The sequence below is a fragment of the Arachis ipaensis genome, chromosome B01 (assembly GCF_000816755.2).
Source record: "Arachis ipaensis cultivar K30076 chromosome B01, Araip1.1, whole genome shotgun sequence".
Classification (NCBI taxonomy): Eukaryota; Viridiplantae; Streptophyta; class Magnoliopsida; order Fabales; family Fabaceae; genus Arachis; species Arachis ipaensis.
Genome location: NC_029785.2, coordinates 117,124,082 through 117,141,279, shown reverse-complemented (window position 1 = coordinate 117,141,279; position 17,198 = coordinate 117,124,082). Strand labels below are relative to the sequence as shown.

The 17,198-nt window shown below is 38.1% G+C and overlaps 1 long non-coding RNA gene across 1 annotated transcript; it reads left to right on the top strand.

The window, feature by feature from the left end:
* Positions 8,198-17,198, top strand: LOC110272112. Its single transcript, XR_002363019.1, has 3 exons — positions 8,198-8,208; positions 13,573-13,575; positions 17,057-17,198. It is a non-coding gene; the product is annotated as an uncharacterized LOC110272112 (long non-coding RNA).

Below are 17,198 nucleotides of genomic sequence, written 5' to 3'. Positions count from 1 at the left end.
AGAGTGATATCAACTCATCAGCCACTAATCCCACCTCATCTTCCTATAATTCCATCTTAGCTACCTCGAGTGTACAAAGTCAACAGAATTCTTTCCTTGGAGCATGTAGAGATTTTCAAGAAGCAAGTGGAGATAGATTCACTGTGAGAGGAGAAGATCTGAAATATTACCAACTACCCTGACAAAGGCCAACCATCAAGCTAATGACGATAAAGAAGTGCTTCATGGGAGGCAACCCATGTTTTATATCCTTTTAGTTTATGTTTTGATAATAGTCAATAAAGTAGACTCATGAAATTCAATTCAAGTTTGACAAGCACTCAATTGAATACTTGTGTGCAACACATAGTGAGCAACAAGTTTGGTGTGCAAGGCACACTAAGAAGACACATGAGAATCACATCATGTACATCTTAGTAGCTTTGATCACATTTTCCTTGCACCACATGATCACAAACTAAACACTAATGTTGTACGCATAACTTACAGGAAGTCAAATTGATTCAAATTCATGAGTGACACTTAGTTAGTTAATGAAAATTCAAAAAGTAGTTAGATACATATCCATTCCCGCCATCAATTGAATTTAACTTTTGTCCTTTTGCATAGGTAAATAAAGGAGGGAAATGAAGGAAGAATTGGATGGAAATGACAAGACAATGAAGGAGGGAGGTTCGGCCACTTCATGGAAGGCTAGGCACATGTCTTTGAATGGTGTTCCTTGGAAAATGTTACCATGCAAGCATTGGAGGGATCAATGTGTCGTAACCCCTCATCCTTGAAGACTGAACCCAACCACCTCATAAAGTGGTGATCCTTGTACTCATAACTACTTCACATATACACCATCCATTCTCACCATACAAGATCAATTTCTACCCTTCATTTACCCACCATTTTGCAAATAAATAGGCCTTGCTCTATGTAACCGAAACCATTGCCTACTTCCACATTTCACTTCTTATTTCATTACAAGCTACCTACATTTTGATACCGTTAGTTACCTTCTATCTTTGAGTCTCCACTCCCTTCCCTTATAGTTAGCATCTTGATCACTCATCTCTTTCCTTCTTCAAACCATACTCACCTCACTTACCCGACTCACCACCCACCTCTATAGCCTTATATTTGGTTCCTCACCTATGGCATCATCAAGCTCCAAGAGAAGGAAGGGGAAGGAACCCATGGAGCAACATCCCTTTGATGAAAGGAAATTCAGAACCTTGCACCATGCACTACAATTTGCATGGATGGCAGACAAAGAGATAGTACATGAGCTAGCCTTTCAATTCAGGGAGAATGAATGCCCAAAAATTAGGGAGAAAATTGGAAGGAGAAGGTGGGAACTCCTTTGTGATTCAATCACAAAGGTGAGTGCAACTCTGGTCAGAGAATTCTATGCAAATACAGTTCGACAAGACAAGAATGATGACTCCTACAAGAGTTATGTAAGGGGAGTGGTGGTGGATTTTAGTCCAATGTCCATTATGAGAGTACTCAACTACGAGCTGTACCATTTGAGGAAGAAAGTTACCAATCAAGGATGAGTGGTGATCCTAACCATGATGAAATTGTAAATGATATTTGTATGATAGGGGCCGATTGGGTGAGGGACTCCAATGGAGCATCCAAGTTTATTAAGAGAGGAGACCTCATCCCAGAGGCCAAGGGATGGTTCGAAATAGTAAAGAGGTCCATTCTTGCTAGTTCGAACAACTCAGAGGTTAATATCAATAGAGCAACTTTGGTGCATTGCATCATGAAAGGAGGAGAAATCAAGGTTCATGAACTCTTAGCACAAGGTATTCAAAAAATGGCCGAGAAAAATGATTCTAAAGCTCGGCTTGGCTACCCTAGCACAATCTTTTGCTTGTGTGAGAAAGCTAAGGTGGTATTTGAGGACGATGACACTGAGTGGGTAACAGTTGGTAAACCAATTACTCCTAGAAGAATGAATTATGTTGCACCCACTCAAGCTCAACGAAGACCCCAAAGAAATAAAAGAGTAGTGCCACAAGCATCGGAAGGACAAACTTCAGGAGGACAAGTCCCAATCACCTTAGACATGATCCAAGTCCAAGAGGCCATTGATAGCTTATCAAGGCAATACCTAGAGAGCCAAGAGCAGCAGAGAAACCTCCAAATGCAATTGATGCACCAACAAGAGAACTTCCAATCCCAAATGATGGATCACCAAAGAGAGTAGCAGAAGCAATTCATGGAGCAACAAATCGAGCAAGGAAAACAATTTGGTGAATCTATCAACATGGTAGACCAAAGAAAAGCTCAACAATAAGAGGCCATCCAAAAATTAATCCACATGCAAGCTCACCAAGATGCACACATCCATGAAATGCATCGAAGGCAACAAGAGTATATGGATGCATTTGATGAGTACAGGGCATTTCAAGATGGAGTTTATCAAAGTAGAGTTGGGTATGATATAAATACTCAAGCTAGGCTTGGTTACTTGGTTGGCAGCTACCCGTGCTTAACCCAGGAATCAGAAGATATGAAGAGGTCCATGATGAATTGGCACGGGTAGAGAAAGAAAGAGTAGAGCAGAACCATGAATCAGTAAGAAAAGTACTAGAGGATTGGAAGAAGGCTAGAATGGCACGAATACAAGGAGAAACAAGCAGACAAAAAGAAGGAAGCCAAGAAGAGGAGAGGAACATGAAGGGAAAGCACACCAAAGAGTGAAAGGTAGTGGAGTTTCTTTAAAGCTTTAAATAAGGAAAATCATGTATGAAATAGAACATGCTTCTATAGTTGATTTAGGAATTTTAATTTAGTTTTGCATTTAGTTTCTTTGAGTTTATCTTTAAATTTGCTAGTTTAATTGACAAGTCATTTGCATTTGCATTTAGCTTATTTAGTTTCTTTAGTTTATCTTGTGCTTGTTAGCTTAGTGCTTAGGCCATTACACTAATGCTTATAATTGTATGCATTGTTCTTGAAGTTCAATAAAGAAATGAAAGAAAATGGTTTGAAAAACAAGAGTGAAATCCAATATTGTAGAATAAAGTCCTAGTGTTTGTGGTGGTGTTTGCTAGCTAAGTTGGTTCATCAATAAGGTACAAAGCTAAGATTCTCTTGAACTATGAGCTTGAAGTGCATTCTATGAAACTTAGATAAATAATAAGATCCAAAAAAAAGAGAAAAGGAGAATGAAAAAGAAATAAAAGAGCAAGAAATAAAGCTAGGCACCAATAGTTTGAACCTTGAGGCATGTGTCTGTGTTGTTTTTGTATAAGGATATGCTTGGATGAGTAAGTTCTGAGAAGTGCTTCATCACTTGATAACTTGGGTTTACTAACCCGGGATTGTCAACTGAAAATCCACTATCAAGAGTAACCTTGTTACAAAATATTTAGCAACCCAAAGAGGTGCTGGACACTAAGGTCTCAGGAATAAAATAACAAACAATGTGCCTGTGGTGTGTATGTGCTGAGGAGAGACTTGGGTGATTGAGTCCTTAGGAGTATTTCAACACCTAGCACCTTGAACCAACTGGTTCAGGAGTGTTGGCTGAAAGCCTATCTTAAAGAGTTGTCTCAACACAGAACACTTAGCTACAGAAAGTAATAAGCTCTAAAGAAGGAAAGAAAACAAAAACAGAGCTAAGTCAAGGATCAAGAATAAGAGTCTCATAGAAGGCAATAGAGTGAGAATTCAAGAGCATATGAAAGCCTAGAAACCAGCAAGAACATGAACCTAAATTGTCATGCATGAAACCCCATGAACCAAGGATTTGAATTCTCTGAATAAGGACTTGTATCTCTTATTTTCTCATTCATTCTTATTATGATTTTATCACTTGCTTGAGGACAAGCAAGATTTAAGTTTGGTGTTGTGAAGCCAGGACATCTTTATTTTTAGTATGTTTTAGGTTATTTTCATGCATTTCCTTAGACAATAAGCAAGTATTTGGTTGAAGATACATTCATACCTTGATTCAAGCAAGCATTGTGAATTTTAAACAATAACCAATAATAAATTATACCTCCCTGCAATTCCTTGAGGGACGACCCGAGGTTTAAATACTTCGGTTATTAATTTTATTGGGTTTGCTTTAGTGACAAACAAGTTTTTGTACGAAAGGATTATTGTTGGTTTAGAAGCTATACTTACAACATGATTACTTTTGTGAAATTCTTTACTAGCAAAAATCCGTTCGTCAAAATGGCACCGTTGCCGGGGAATTACAAATGTGTGCCTTATTATTGGTTATTGTAAATATTTGTTTTTTTTGCTTGTTTGCTAGTTTTGTTAGTTTAGGACTTAGTTGTTTATTTTTACTAGTTTTTGTTTTTTTTTTTTTTGATACTATGAACTCTCACCCCTCTGGCTACGAGTTTGGTTCGAATTATGTTGTAGGGAATGGAAGCTGTAATGGGAACATGCATCAAGGTTGGAACAATCAAAGATGGGAGGAGCCACAAGGGTTTGATCAACCCTTTCGGCAACAACCCCCTCCAATGTGCTATAGGCAACGACCGTTCTACGAGGCATCCCAAGGCAATAGTTATGGTGGACCCTTTCGTGACAACCAACCTCCACCAATTTACTATGACCAAGAGCCATTCCAAGAAGCATACCAAAATAACGGCTATGGTGAGCACTCTTTTGATTATCAACAACCACCACCATGTGCCTATGAACCTCAACATAATTTTGAACCATCATACTCACAAGCACCTTACCACCAAACACCCCCATATGACCCTAATCCTTACCCACCATACCAAGAGCCTTATGAGCCATACATAGAACCACCCCAATTCCAAAACAATTGCCCCCCTTCCTCTTCCTATGTCGAGATGCTTCAATCTCTTGCACAAGGACAAAAGACCTTGGAGAGCACACGTACTGGTCTAACTTCTGCTATACACACTCTTGTCTCCCAGCTTGGATCATCGAATACCTCCAAAAATCAACCCTCAAGATCCAGTGCACCTCCTTTTCAATCCCATAATGATCTTTCCATCCCATCACCACCCTCCATGAAAGAGCAACCACATCCATCAATTCAAGAGCAACATGATCCCAACGATGCTACTGACCCGGAACAAGAGCGAAGAGATCGTCTTAAGGATGTAATGGATCGGTTGTACGCACATATACTTCAAGAGAAGCAAGAGGCCCAAAAGGTAGAGGTAGGAGAGACCCTTGAAGATGAGGTAGTTGCCGAATTAGTGAAGGTTGAACAAGAGGGAAGAGCCATCATTGAAGACAACTCTACACTGAGTGACATCAAGGAGGAGGGTGTACAACCTCCGAGGCATATCATGGTTGAAGACTTTGTAGAGGTTGATCAAGAGATGGAGATTAAAGAAGAAGAAGCACAACCTCCCATACCATTGGTAAGTAATGAAGAAGAGATTGAATTGGAAGAAAGCTACCAAGAGGAATAGGTTGAAATTGAAGAAGCTTGCAAAGAGGTGGAAGTTATCAAGGAAGAGCTCAAGGGAATGGAGCTGGAAATCACCTTGCCAAGGTTGTTGGAGACCTCTCCCCCAAAGCCATCACCATCCATTCCTTCATTCAAGCGGGTAAATCTCTCATCTCTAAGCTTAATTAGCCCACTTGAATATGCTTTTCTTGAGACGGATGGGCAACTTAGAGCTCTTTGTGGCTATAAGAGTAAGAGGGAGATGGTTAGTGGTAAGAGTTGTCATGCAATGTTCAATACGGTTGCATACTCAAAGTTGAAGTGCAAGGATTGGTGTAGAGCTCGATTGAATGGGTCTAGGAGGCTGTTTGGATGTTTTAGTGGGAATTCCAATTGCTCACCACCCAAGTGGAAAATGATGATCAACAAGAAGACGGGTGCAAAAGCAAGGTTTGAGACCCCGGAATTTTTTCTAGTAATCAACACTCATGGGATCTTATCACTTGCTTTAACTTGCTCGAAGGCTTTATGTGCCTAGTTTGGGATCCAGAGGCTATTGGAATTGTAAACATTGGTGGGGATTCCAGGATGAGTTCAAGCACAAGCCACCATGACAGGGAACTCACCAAATGTCCAACTTAAGGACTTTAACTAAAAATACTAGGTGGGAGACAACCCACCATGGTATGATCGTTCTTTTTTTTTTCAGTCTTAGTTTTATTTTATTTTGTTTTATTCTTAGTTTTATTTTATTCTATTTTTCTCAGTGTTCACTCATAATGTCTGCATCAACATCTATATCTTGCATTCTGCATACTGCATATGAAAAAAAACAAAATTTTGGTGCACACGACACGCAAGCGTCGCTGATGCGTACGCGTCATATGTGTGTGCGTGAAAAATAAAAATTGAATAGAGAGTTGGGCAGGAGTGGTGCTGGTGGCGTGCCTTGCGCACAAGCAAGTCCACGCGTACGCGTCCCTTACGCGTACGCGTTGCTTGCGTTTTCACCAGTCCATGCGCACGCGTCCCCCACGCATACGCGTGACCCTACAAATCGGCGCAAAATAGGTATATGGCCAGAGAGTTATGATGGTGTGGGGCTGGAACTGTGCTGGGAGCACAAGCCCTATCATGCGTACGCGTCCTTGACGCGTACGCGTCGTTTTCCCACCAAGGCCATCGGCGCGTACGCGTCCCTGACGCGCGCGCGTCGTATACAATTTTGGCACATGTGCGCATCAAACAGAGAGTTGTGCGCGCGCGAGGCTGCCTTCGCGCCAATTGCACAAGCCATATCACGCGTACGCGTCGCCTGAACTTAGCTCAATCCACGCGTACACGTGATGCGCGCGTACGTGTCGCATGCGACGCAAAATTAAACCACCTCAGCGCATGATTTCAAATCACCCCCCCATCCTAATTCTTTTCAATCCTAAATATTTCTTCCTTTTGCTTTCTTTCTTCTTCCTTATTCTTTCTTACCTTCTATTACTTTCGTCTTTCCTTTTTCATCTTCCTCACCAGGTTTCTTTTTTTCTTCTCTCTCCTTTACTCTCTTATTCTTCATTTAATTATTGCATTTAATTATTTTTCTTTCTTCTCAATTTTATCTTAGCTTAATTTCTTTTGGTTTCTTTTTCATTCTTTTTTCATGCATTTTTTAGTTTTTGTTGGTGTTGGAACTTTATTTGAGTCTTATATTATTATACTCAAGCTTGTGGATATATTAGGGAGTGATTTGACAATTAATATTAATTTTTGGGTTGCATGCATGTTTGGAGTTCTCACTTTTCCTAACATATTGTACATGCATACCAAGTGTTTGTGAAAAGTCCGTATGGCATTGTGAATTTTTAATTATTCTATTCTTCTACACTACTGCCTGCTTTTCACAAAACCCTTGCAATCTTTTATTGATTAAATATAATTGTCAACAAAAACGTGGTTGTTAGTTTGTTACATTTGATAATCAAATTGAGCTATTAGTGCTTGATCTATGCTACTAATGCCCTTGCCGGCATGCTGATAAATATCTTGCATCTAATTGCCTTAATATATCATGCTATATTTCCATTGATGTCCTAATTACATGGAGTTGCGACCATGTGTTTACGATATTCTTCTTTACCTTGGCATTGATTATCACTTGTATTTTCCTCCTCCCGGTTCTAGCTATTTGATTTCATGCCCCTTTCTTTTCTCCCTTTTCAGGATGGCCACCAGGAAGGGTACAGAGAAAGCCTCTAACAAGCCACTGGCGAGGAGAGAAACGAAAAGAGCACTGGCTGCTACCAGCCCCCCTTTGTTCCTAACTGATGGCACCGAGGACGGCGCCAAGCTTTAAGTGTGGGGAGATCGGTCAGTACTTGACTCCCAGAGGTAATTGCTTTTTCTTAACACCAATAGGTTATTTTTTTCCTTTTGTTAGATATGATAGATTTCATAATAATAAATGTTTGCATGTATGTTCTACTCGGTTGAAAAATAATAAGTTTCTTTTCAAGATCCTATTTTTGAAAATTTCACTAATTCAAATTAAAATTCTATGTTAAACTTGTATGAAGATTGTAACTTGGAACATGGTTTAGAGCTAGAACACACAACCTAGGGAGATTTTGAGCCTAATTATATGGTTACATGATTTAACCATTATTTTTATTCTTGTGTGTTTTCTCTCCTCTATGATTGCAATCTATGGTTTGTTCCGTTCTATATATCCATTGTTTAATGTATTCATGCATATGTATGATTGAGGCCATCATTTGTTATTAGCTCACCATCCCAAATTACCTACCATTCTAATTACCTTTGTTCGCCACTTTGAGCCTTCTCTATCCCCTTTTGTTCTTTATGTTACCACATCACTAGCCTTAAGCAAAAAAATAATGAACTACCCCAATTGAATCTTTGGCTAGCTTAAGATAGAGATTGTGTGTCAAATTAAGTGTGAAAAACTATGGAAACTCTGGTTAATAAGAATGTGTATTGCTTAATTGATGAATATTAAGAATTTGAATGCTACTCATATGAAATTATGAAAACCAAATGCATTGATGTTGTAATGCTTTCAACATAAAAAAAATGGTAAAAATAAACAACTAAGTCCTAAACTAACAAAACTAGCAAACAAGCAAAAAAGCAAATATTTACAATAACCAATAATAAGGCACACGTTTGCAATTCCCCGGCAACGGTGCCATTTTGACAAAACGGATTTTTGCTAGTAAAGAATTTCACAAAAGTAATCATGTTGTAAGTATAGTTTCTAAACCAACAATAATCCTTTCGTACAAAAACTTGTTTGTCACTAAAGCAAACCCAATAAAATTAATAACTGAAGTATTTAAACCTCGGGTCACCCGCGTGACAGGCGGGAATACTCACCACTATACTACAACGACCATTTTGACGAACGGATTTTTGCTAGTAAAGAATTTCACAAAAGTAATCACGTTGTAAGTATAGTTTCTAAACCAACAATAATCCTTTCGTACAAAAACTTGTTTGTCACTAAAGCAAACCCAATAAAATTAATAACCGAAGTATTTAAACCTCGGGTCGTCTCTCAAGGAATTGCAGGGAGGTGTAATTTATTATTGGTTATGGAAAAGTATATTTTTGGGGTTTTTGAATATTGAACAAGGAATGTAAATGATAATAAAATAAACTAATAATTAAGTGAACTCTTGGCAAGGTATGAGAATCAGACATCCTATCCTAGTTATCCTTATCAATTGTGATGAGAATTGTTCGTTGCTCCCACTTAGTTAATCCTTACTAAATAAAGGAAAGTCAAGTGGACTAATCAATTTGATTCCTCAAGTCCTAGTCAACTCCTGAGGAAAGACTAGCTTTAGAGAGATCCAAATCAACCAGCAAATTTCAATTATCAGTCAACAAAGGAGTTTGATAACTAAAGCGTCTCCAATTACTCAACCAAAGCTAAGAATATAAAAAGCTAAATTAAAATCATAAATATGAAATACCTCAAATTGCATTATTAAAGAAATCAAATCTAACATGTAGTTCATAAACCAAATTGGAAAAATAAATAAACTAGAATGCTAAAATAAATAAACGTAGAAGAGAAACTAAATTAAAGGAACATTGAACCTGGAATTGAAAAGAAATAAACCTAAAACTAAGAGAAATCCTAAAACCTAGAGAGAGGAAAGAGCATTTCTCTCTAGAAAACTACATCTCAAACCTAAATTGTTGTGAATTGATGAATGTTTTATGAGTTTTCCTCTATGTTTCTCCCATTCTGCAGCTCTTATTCTGTGTTTTTCAGGCTTGGAACTGGGCCAAAAGGAGCCCAGAAATCGCCCCCAGCGCTTTCTGCAACTTTCTGCACGTGGCGCATGTCACGCGTACGTGTAGGTCACGCGTGCGCGTCGTTTGTCGAAATTCCTTGTCACGCGTACGCGTCAGTCACGCGTACGCGTCAGTCACGCGTACGCGTCGCTTGTCTTCTATGCTAGGCACGCGTACGCGTCGTCCACGCGTGCGCGTCACTGCAAGCTTCTCTAAACTTCATTTTCACACGTTCATTCTACTTTTGCATGTTTTCTTTCCATCCTTTGAGCCATTCCTACCCTATACAGACTGAAAATACTCAACACACGGATCACGGCATCGAATGGTAATAAAGGATAATTAAAATTGACAGTTTAAAGGCCTAGGAAACATGTTTTCAACTATATCACAAAATCAGGAAGGAATTGTAAAACCATGCAAATTATATGAATAAGTGAGTAAAGAATTGATAAAAACCACTCAATTGAGCACAAGATAAACCATAAAATAGTGGTTTATCAATCTCCCCACACTTAAATATTAGCATGTCCTCATGCTAAGCTCAAGGAGATATATAGAATGAATAGGGGAAAGTAAGACTCATGAGATGCAACCTATGAATGCGAATGCAACTATATGCTAAGATAATTCTGTCTACTTAGTTAAAAGTAAATAAGTTCCTTCAAGACAAAAATAAACCAGATTCCACTACTTCAAATCATACAATAAAAGACAAATAAACTTGTAAGAAGATAGCTCATGAAAGCAGGGAATATAGAATCAAGCATTGAACCCTCACTGGTAGTGTATATGCACTCTAATCGCTCAAGTGTATAGGGTAATCCACTCTAGTCTCCTCTATTCATGCGTTCTAAAATTTATTCTTCATCTAACCAATCAACAAATATTTAGTGCACACATGCAAACATCATGAGGTCTTTTTCAAGATTGTAATGGGGATTAGGTAAGGGTGAGGATGCATGTATGGCCAAGTGAGCTAAGAATTGAATCCTTGATTAACCTAAGTTCTCACCTAACACACACACATTCCCTATGCTTCTAAAATCATGCCTAACTACCCATAGTCTCACTTTTTGTGCTTTTCACCTACTCATATATTTAAATGTTCTTCTATTTTATCTCACATGCATTGATCTTTTTATTGAACTTAACATTGAGGTGCTTTCATTCCCCTAAATTTGGAATTTTTTTTTGTAGGAAAGGATTATTGTTGGTTTAGAAACTATACTTACAACGTGATTACTTTTGTGAAATTCTTTACTAGCAAAAATCCGTTCGTCAGGCACTAACATGGAACAAGGGAAAGATGCAACGTTAGTGGTGAAGTTAGCACCACTAACGTGAGGAATGGCCAAAGAAGCCCAAGTTAGTGACCACGTTAGTGCCGCTAACGTGGGCATTAACGTGGAACAAAGGGGAGGTTTACAACGTTAGTGGTGAAGTTTGCACCACTAACGTGTTCGAGCCAAGGATTGCCGATGTTAATGGCCATGTTAGTGCCACTAACGTAGGCCATTAACGTGGAGGAAGGGGTGTTAACAATGTTAGTGGTGAAGTTAGCACCACTAATGTGCTCGAGTGTTAGGAAAGGCTACGTTAGTGGCCACGTTAGTGCCACTAACGGTGGGATTAACGTGACTCAAGAGGGTTGGAGGACGTTAGTGACCAAGTTAATGTCAATAACGTCTTCGAACTAGGAATTTGCACTTAACGTTAACCACACTAACGGCCTGACTAACGTGAAAGCTACCCAATTCAAACTCTCCCAGCAAGCTGAGCAAAGCCCACTGAGATCGTAATTGCTTCAACTGAGCTCAAAGGCCCACATCCAGAGACTTGCAGAGTTAACTGAAGATCAGAGAAATAGTATATATAAGGGTAGTTTTGAACTAGAAAAGGGGATTAGGATCTGGGGATCCAGGATTGTAAACACTATGTATGTTACTTTTCTCTGTAATTCAGTCTTTACTTTCAATGCACCTTACATTTCATATTTCCATTCCCAGAGCTATAAATAACTAAACCCACCTTCATTGGGTTAGGGAGCTCTGTTGTAATTCAATGGATCATTAATAGTTCTTATTCTTCTTCTTCTTTCCTTTCTCTTTGATTTACTTGAAAACTTTCGATCTTCATCTAATTGAGTAATTGTCTCGGAAGAGAAGTTGCTCATACTTAGACTTCCTCTGAACCTTGGAAGATGAATGAGGAAATCATGCTAGAAATGCTTTCTCATGTTGGACCGGATTGGGGGTTGGATGGATATAGTGACATATAATCAAACCAATACTTTGATTTGGAAAAACATGTGGTATATATAATTAGTGATCGTACTTCATCTCTTTCCATGAGCAATTAGATCAAGGAATTAGGAAATTGTTCAAGGTTAGAGAGATTGAATTACCAAGAAATTGGGATTCAATCACCTAAGATTGCCAAGAGATCAATGAGTTACATGGATTGAGGAAGAGATGAGAATGAACTTGATCCAGAGAATACAATATCTCCTGAGCCCAATGAACCTCCCATTTCTAATCTTCCCATTCTTTATATTCTGTTGTTTACATTTATGTTTATCATCCCCATTTCCATTTAAGTGACTGTAATTTACTTTCTGCACTTTACATTTTGCCATTTACTTTCCGTTATTTACATTCCTTGCTATTTACGTTTCCTGCCATTTAACTTTCTGCAAATCTCAATTTAAATCTGTTTAGTTCAACTAGAATATTCCTCTGATTAAAGTTGCTCAACCAATCAATCCATGTGGGATTCGATCTCACTCTACTGTGAGTTTTTACTTGACGACAATTCGGTATACTTGCCGAAAGAAATTTCTAGAGATACAGATTTTCGTGCATTACCAAATTCTCAGTTAATCAGCGTTGTGTTCGAAGTATTCATAAGGGTTAAGTACGATTTTGGTCCCTAAAGTATAGGCTGAAAATATTTTTCGTCCCTAACCTTTTCTTCGCATACGAAATAATCTCTAAGGTTCAACGTAGTTTTAAAATCGTCCTTTGGACCAAAATACCCTTTTCTTCTTCTTTTTCTTCTTCTTTATCACAACATCTCTTATTCTTCTTCATTACAGCGGTGACAAGCGTAGAACAGGTTCTCCATAGGCTCAGGTTATCTGCGGCGCCGAGCCTGAATCCACCATCGGGACTCCACAATCGCCGTTGCCGCCATCGTCTACCTCTTCCATCTCCTCCTCCCTTTCCGCCAGCATCGCGTCAGTCCTAGACCAGCTGCCTTCTTCAGATTTCTCGTCCCCAAAGGCTGTAGTGGGTAGGTCTAAGAAATCTGCATGGAACAAGCTTTCAAATGGCGTCGTATCTGGGGCTGGTCCTGTGATGGGAGGGTCGTGGCCTGCATTGTATGAATCCACCAAGGGAACTCCCAAATTGGCTGTTGAATCATCCTCCAAGTCTGCCTTAGATGCATTGCTCTGCATATCCCAAGTTTGATTTCAATGTTGTTGTTGAAATTGAAATATTAGATTGCAATGAATGATGTTGTTGTTCTTGAATTTGAATACTGTGTTGTTATTGAATATTGTGTGTTGTTGTTAGTCCACTATTAATGGCTTCTTTGTGGTTCTTTTTCCTCCATTAATAGCTTCTCTATTTTTTTATTATTTTATATTTTTTTGTTAGGGATAATTTAGTCCAAAATTTTAAGATTTAGGTCAAAAGGATGATTTTGAAATTACGTTGAACCTTAGAGATGATTTTGTATGCAAAAAAAGGTTGGGGACAAAAAAAAATTTCGGCCTATACCTTAGGGACCAAAATTGTACTTAACTCTATTCATAATCAATGTGTTACCATTGAAATTCATTGGGGTTGCAGTAGTTGGTGTTTCAGCGCTGTTTATGGCAACCCTATTATTGGCAACAGGACAAAGCTGTGGAGCTTTCTCAAATCTTTAGCTGACAACATTTTCTATCCTTGGCTTGTTGTAGAAGATTTTAATGATATTATACTTCCAAATGAGGTCAAGGGGGGAATTTCATACCCAAAGAGCTACTCTCTTTCCAAAACAATGGATTATTGTGACTTAATGGACCTAGGTGCTATTGGGAGATCTTCTACCTGGTATAGAAGGGTGCATGGTGGCATGGATATTGCTAAAAAAAATAGATCGTGCTTTAACCAACCTAGAATGGTGTAATTTTTTTCAGAAACTTATGTGGAGGTGCCTAATGGATTGTATTTGGATCATTGTGCCATTTTCATTCGAAGTCAGAGAATTGCAAAAAGTTGTTTGAACTAAGACCTTTTAGATTTTAAGCTGCTTGGACAATCCATCTCAAGTTTCCTGGTAGTGTAAAGAATGCTTGGAAGAAAGGCTCTCCGTTGGTGACCTCTAGCCTTTGGGAGGTTCAACAGGAAGTGACCAAGTTAATAAGCAAATTTTTGGCAATATTTTTGTCAGAAAGAGAAAATCGAAAGACAAGATTAAGCATGTTCAGTTTCTGTTAGAGAATTCTTCCTCTTTAGCGCTCTGGGAAGAGGAAAGAAGTTTGAATGAGGAATATAACATAGTTTTTCTCCAACAAGAGATTCTTTGGTACTAGAAATCCAAGGAGCAGTGGGTAAAATTCGGTGATAGAAATACCAATTTTTTTCATTTGTAAACTTTCATCAGGAGAAAACAAAGTAGGATCAATGGTATTTTTCTGGATGATGGAACTTGGGTCATTAAGAATGATATAGTCAAAGCCGAAGCAAATAAGTTCTTCCAAGATTTTTTTTTGTTCTCGAGAACAACTTGATATTGATGCTCTAAAGGACATTCCTCTCCCTCAATTGAGCTATAATGCTTGCAATCGGCTGACTAAAGTCGTTTCCTTTAGCTTGTCGAAGTGAAGAATGTTGTGATGGGAATGAATTTTTATAAAGCTTCTGGGCGTTCCAAACTTTCATTTTTAAGGAATATTGAGATCTTATTGCTCACAATATTTGGCATATTGTTTAGAGAGTCTTCTCTGAAAAGCTTATTGATCTATCTGTGTTGGAGACACTGATTGTTTTAATTCCCAAGACTGAGAATCCTAATCACATGAAGGATTTTCAGCCTATTAGTTTGTGTAATGTCTATAAAATTATCAAAAAGGTGCTTGTTAATAGATTTCGTCTGTTTCTCGAAAAGGTGATAGGCCTTTTATACTTGGGAGAGGAACTACAGACAATATCAACATTGAACAAGAAATTTTGCAGATTATGAAAAGAACTAAATCCAAGAAAGGTGCTTTGATTTTCAATATTGATTTGAAAAATGCTTATGAGACAAGGTAAATTGGCATTCTTGAGCATTCTCTAAGTAGTTTTGGTTTCCCCTAAAGCACTGTCAAACTTATTATGAACTGTGTTTGCTCGTTATCTCTCTCTCTTCTTTGGAATGGCAGTAGACTTTCTAATTTTTGCCCTAAGCGTAGTTTATGGTAAAGAGACCCCATGCCTCCTTACCTTTTTCTGCTTTGCATAGAGTGGTTAGCTTGCTTAATTGCTCATAAAATTTCAAATGGATTTTGGTCTCCGATAGCTGTTTTTCGAGGGGGCTGTCTATCTCTCACCTTATGTTTGCTGATGACTTCCTCCTTTTTTTCAAGGCCACAAAGTCCCAATTTGAATTGATTGTGAATGTTCTTAATACTTTCTGCAAGGTTTCCGACATGAAGGTTAACCTCCACAAATCAAAATCTCTCTGTTCAAAGAATGTCTCATATGTTCGCAAACACATGTTTACTGGCATCTCTAACATCAAATTTACTCAAAATTTGAAAAAAATATCTTAGAGTTGATCTTAATCATTCTCGTGTCTCTAGAAGAAGGGCATATGATGTTGTTAAAAAGATCCAAAGTAGACTTACTAGTTGGAAGTAAATAAAGTTGGTAGAATTTATTTAATTAAATCTAGTATTACTTCTATTACAGATGCAAGTAGCCCTCTTCCCTCCTTATGCTTGCGAGAAAATTAATTCTATAACTCGAAATTTTTTGTGGAAGGGTCAGAGCAATGGTAAGGGACTTCCCTTAGTTAAATGAGAAACTATTATTGCTCCCAAGAAAACTGGTGGCCTTGGTTTAAGGGATGCTTACTATGTGAACTTGGCTTTATTAGGCAAGCTGGTCTAGCAAGTTCTTTCCTATAAGGATAAATTATGGGTCAAACTCCTATCAGAAAAATAACTAGCGCGTTGTTATAACTTGGATTTTAAGATTTCCAAAAATGCTTCTAACTATTGGCGTAGTATTGCTTTAGCGCTTAATTTTTTGAAGAATGATTTTTCTTGGTGTATAGGCTCCCTTCATCAATCTATTTGGCATGATTCTTGGAGTCCTCTTGGTTATATTGGAGAACTTCTCCCTTATGTCCACATTTCAGATATTCACAGTAAGCTAGAGGATATTTATTTTAATTCTGTTTGGCATTTGGATTCATTGGCCACTCCTCTTTTCCTAGATATTAAAAATTTCATTCTTGGTATGACTCCTCACATTGGTGATAACCCTGAATGGTGGTGGTCTTCATCCTCCACCAAAACCTACTCAACATAAGAGCGATATATTTGGCTATTGTAAAGGAGATATCATTGGGATACCCACATCAATTGAAACTGGTTGTGGCACTCAAAAATTTCAGAAAAGTTGAAGGTTCTTGTTTGGCTTTGCATCCAGAAAGCCTTGCCAATAGCAGCTTTCTGATTTCAATGCGGGATGGCAATGTTGGATCTCTGCCCTCGCTACAATGGTTAGAAAGAGTCGGCTTTTCACTGCTTTTTTGAGTGTTATCGAGTTCGAAATATGTGATTCATTCTGGGTGTGTCCTTGTTTAGCATTGGCAGATCTATGATTGGTTTAATTTAGTGAACCCTTTGGATATTTTTCGGCGCCAGATAGTGCAAAGTGATTTCACTTTGTGATTTCACTTTCTTTGTAGGCATACAGTGGATTTGGCATCATAGAAATCAACAAATTTTTAAACCCGAAGAGGATTGGTCTGATCATAATTAAGGTTGCCTTCTTTGTTAGGAGACTTGCTCATGAGAAGAAAAATTTTAGCCACTCAAACCGCCTCCTTCATGAGGATAGTGTGCTTTGGTCTTCTCCTCCAAAAGATATGGTAAAATAAATTGTGAATGAGCACAATCTTGCGGGATTTGGTTGTGTTCTTCGAGATGAAAATGGAACTTGGAGAAAAATTTGCTCAGGATGTGAATTTTTTGCTCTTTGGAGGAGTTTTGTTCTTACTTGGGAGTGTGGGTGCAAGTTAGTCATAATTGAAACTGACTCAATGGAGGTTTATCTAAGAGTTCAATTTGATTCTTATCAGTAGGGGTGTTCATAAAAAACCAAAATGTGGTTAACCGATTAAAAAACCATAATCACATTTTGGTTAACCGGTTTAATAAAACAATTTTAAAAATCATATCCATATTTTTTAGAATTGGTTAACCAAAACCAAATTAAAAAAA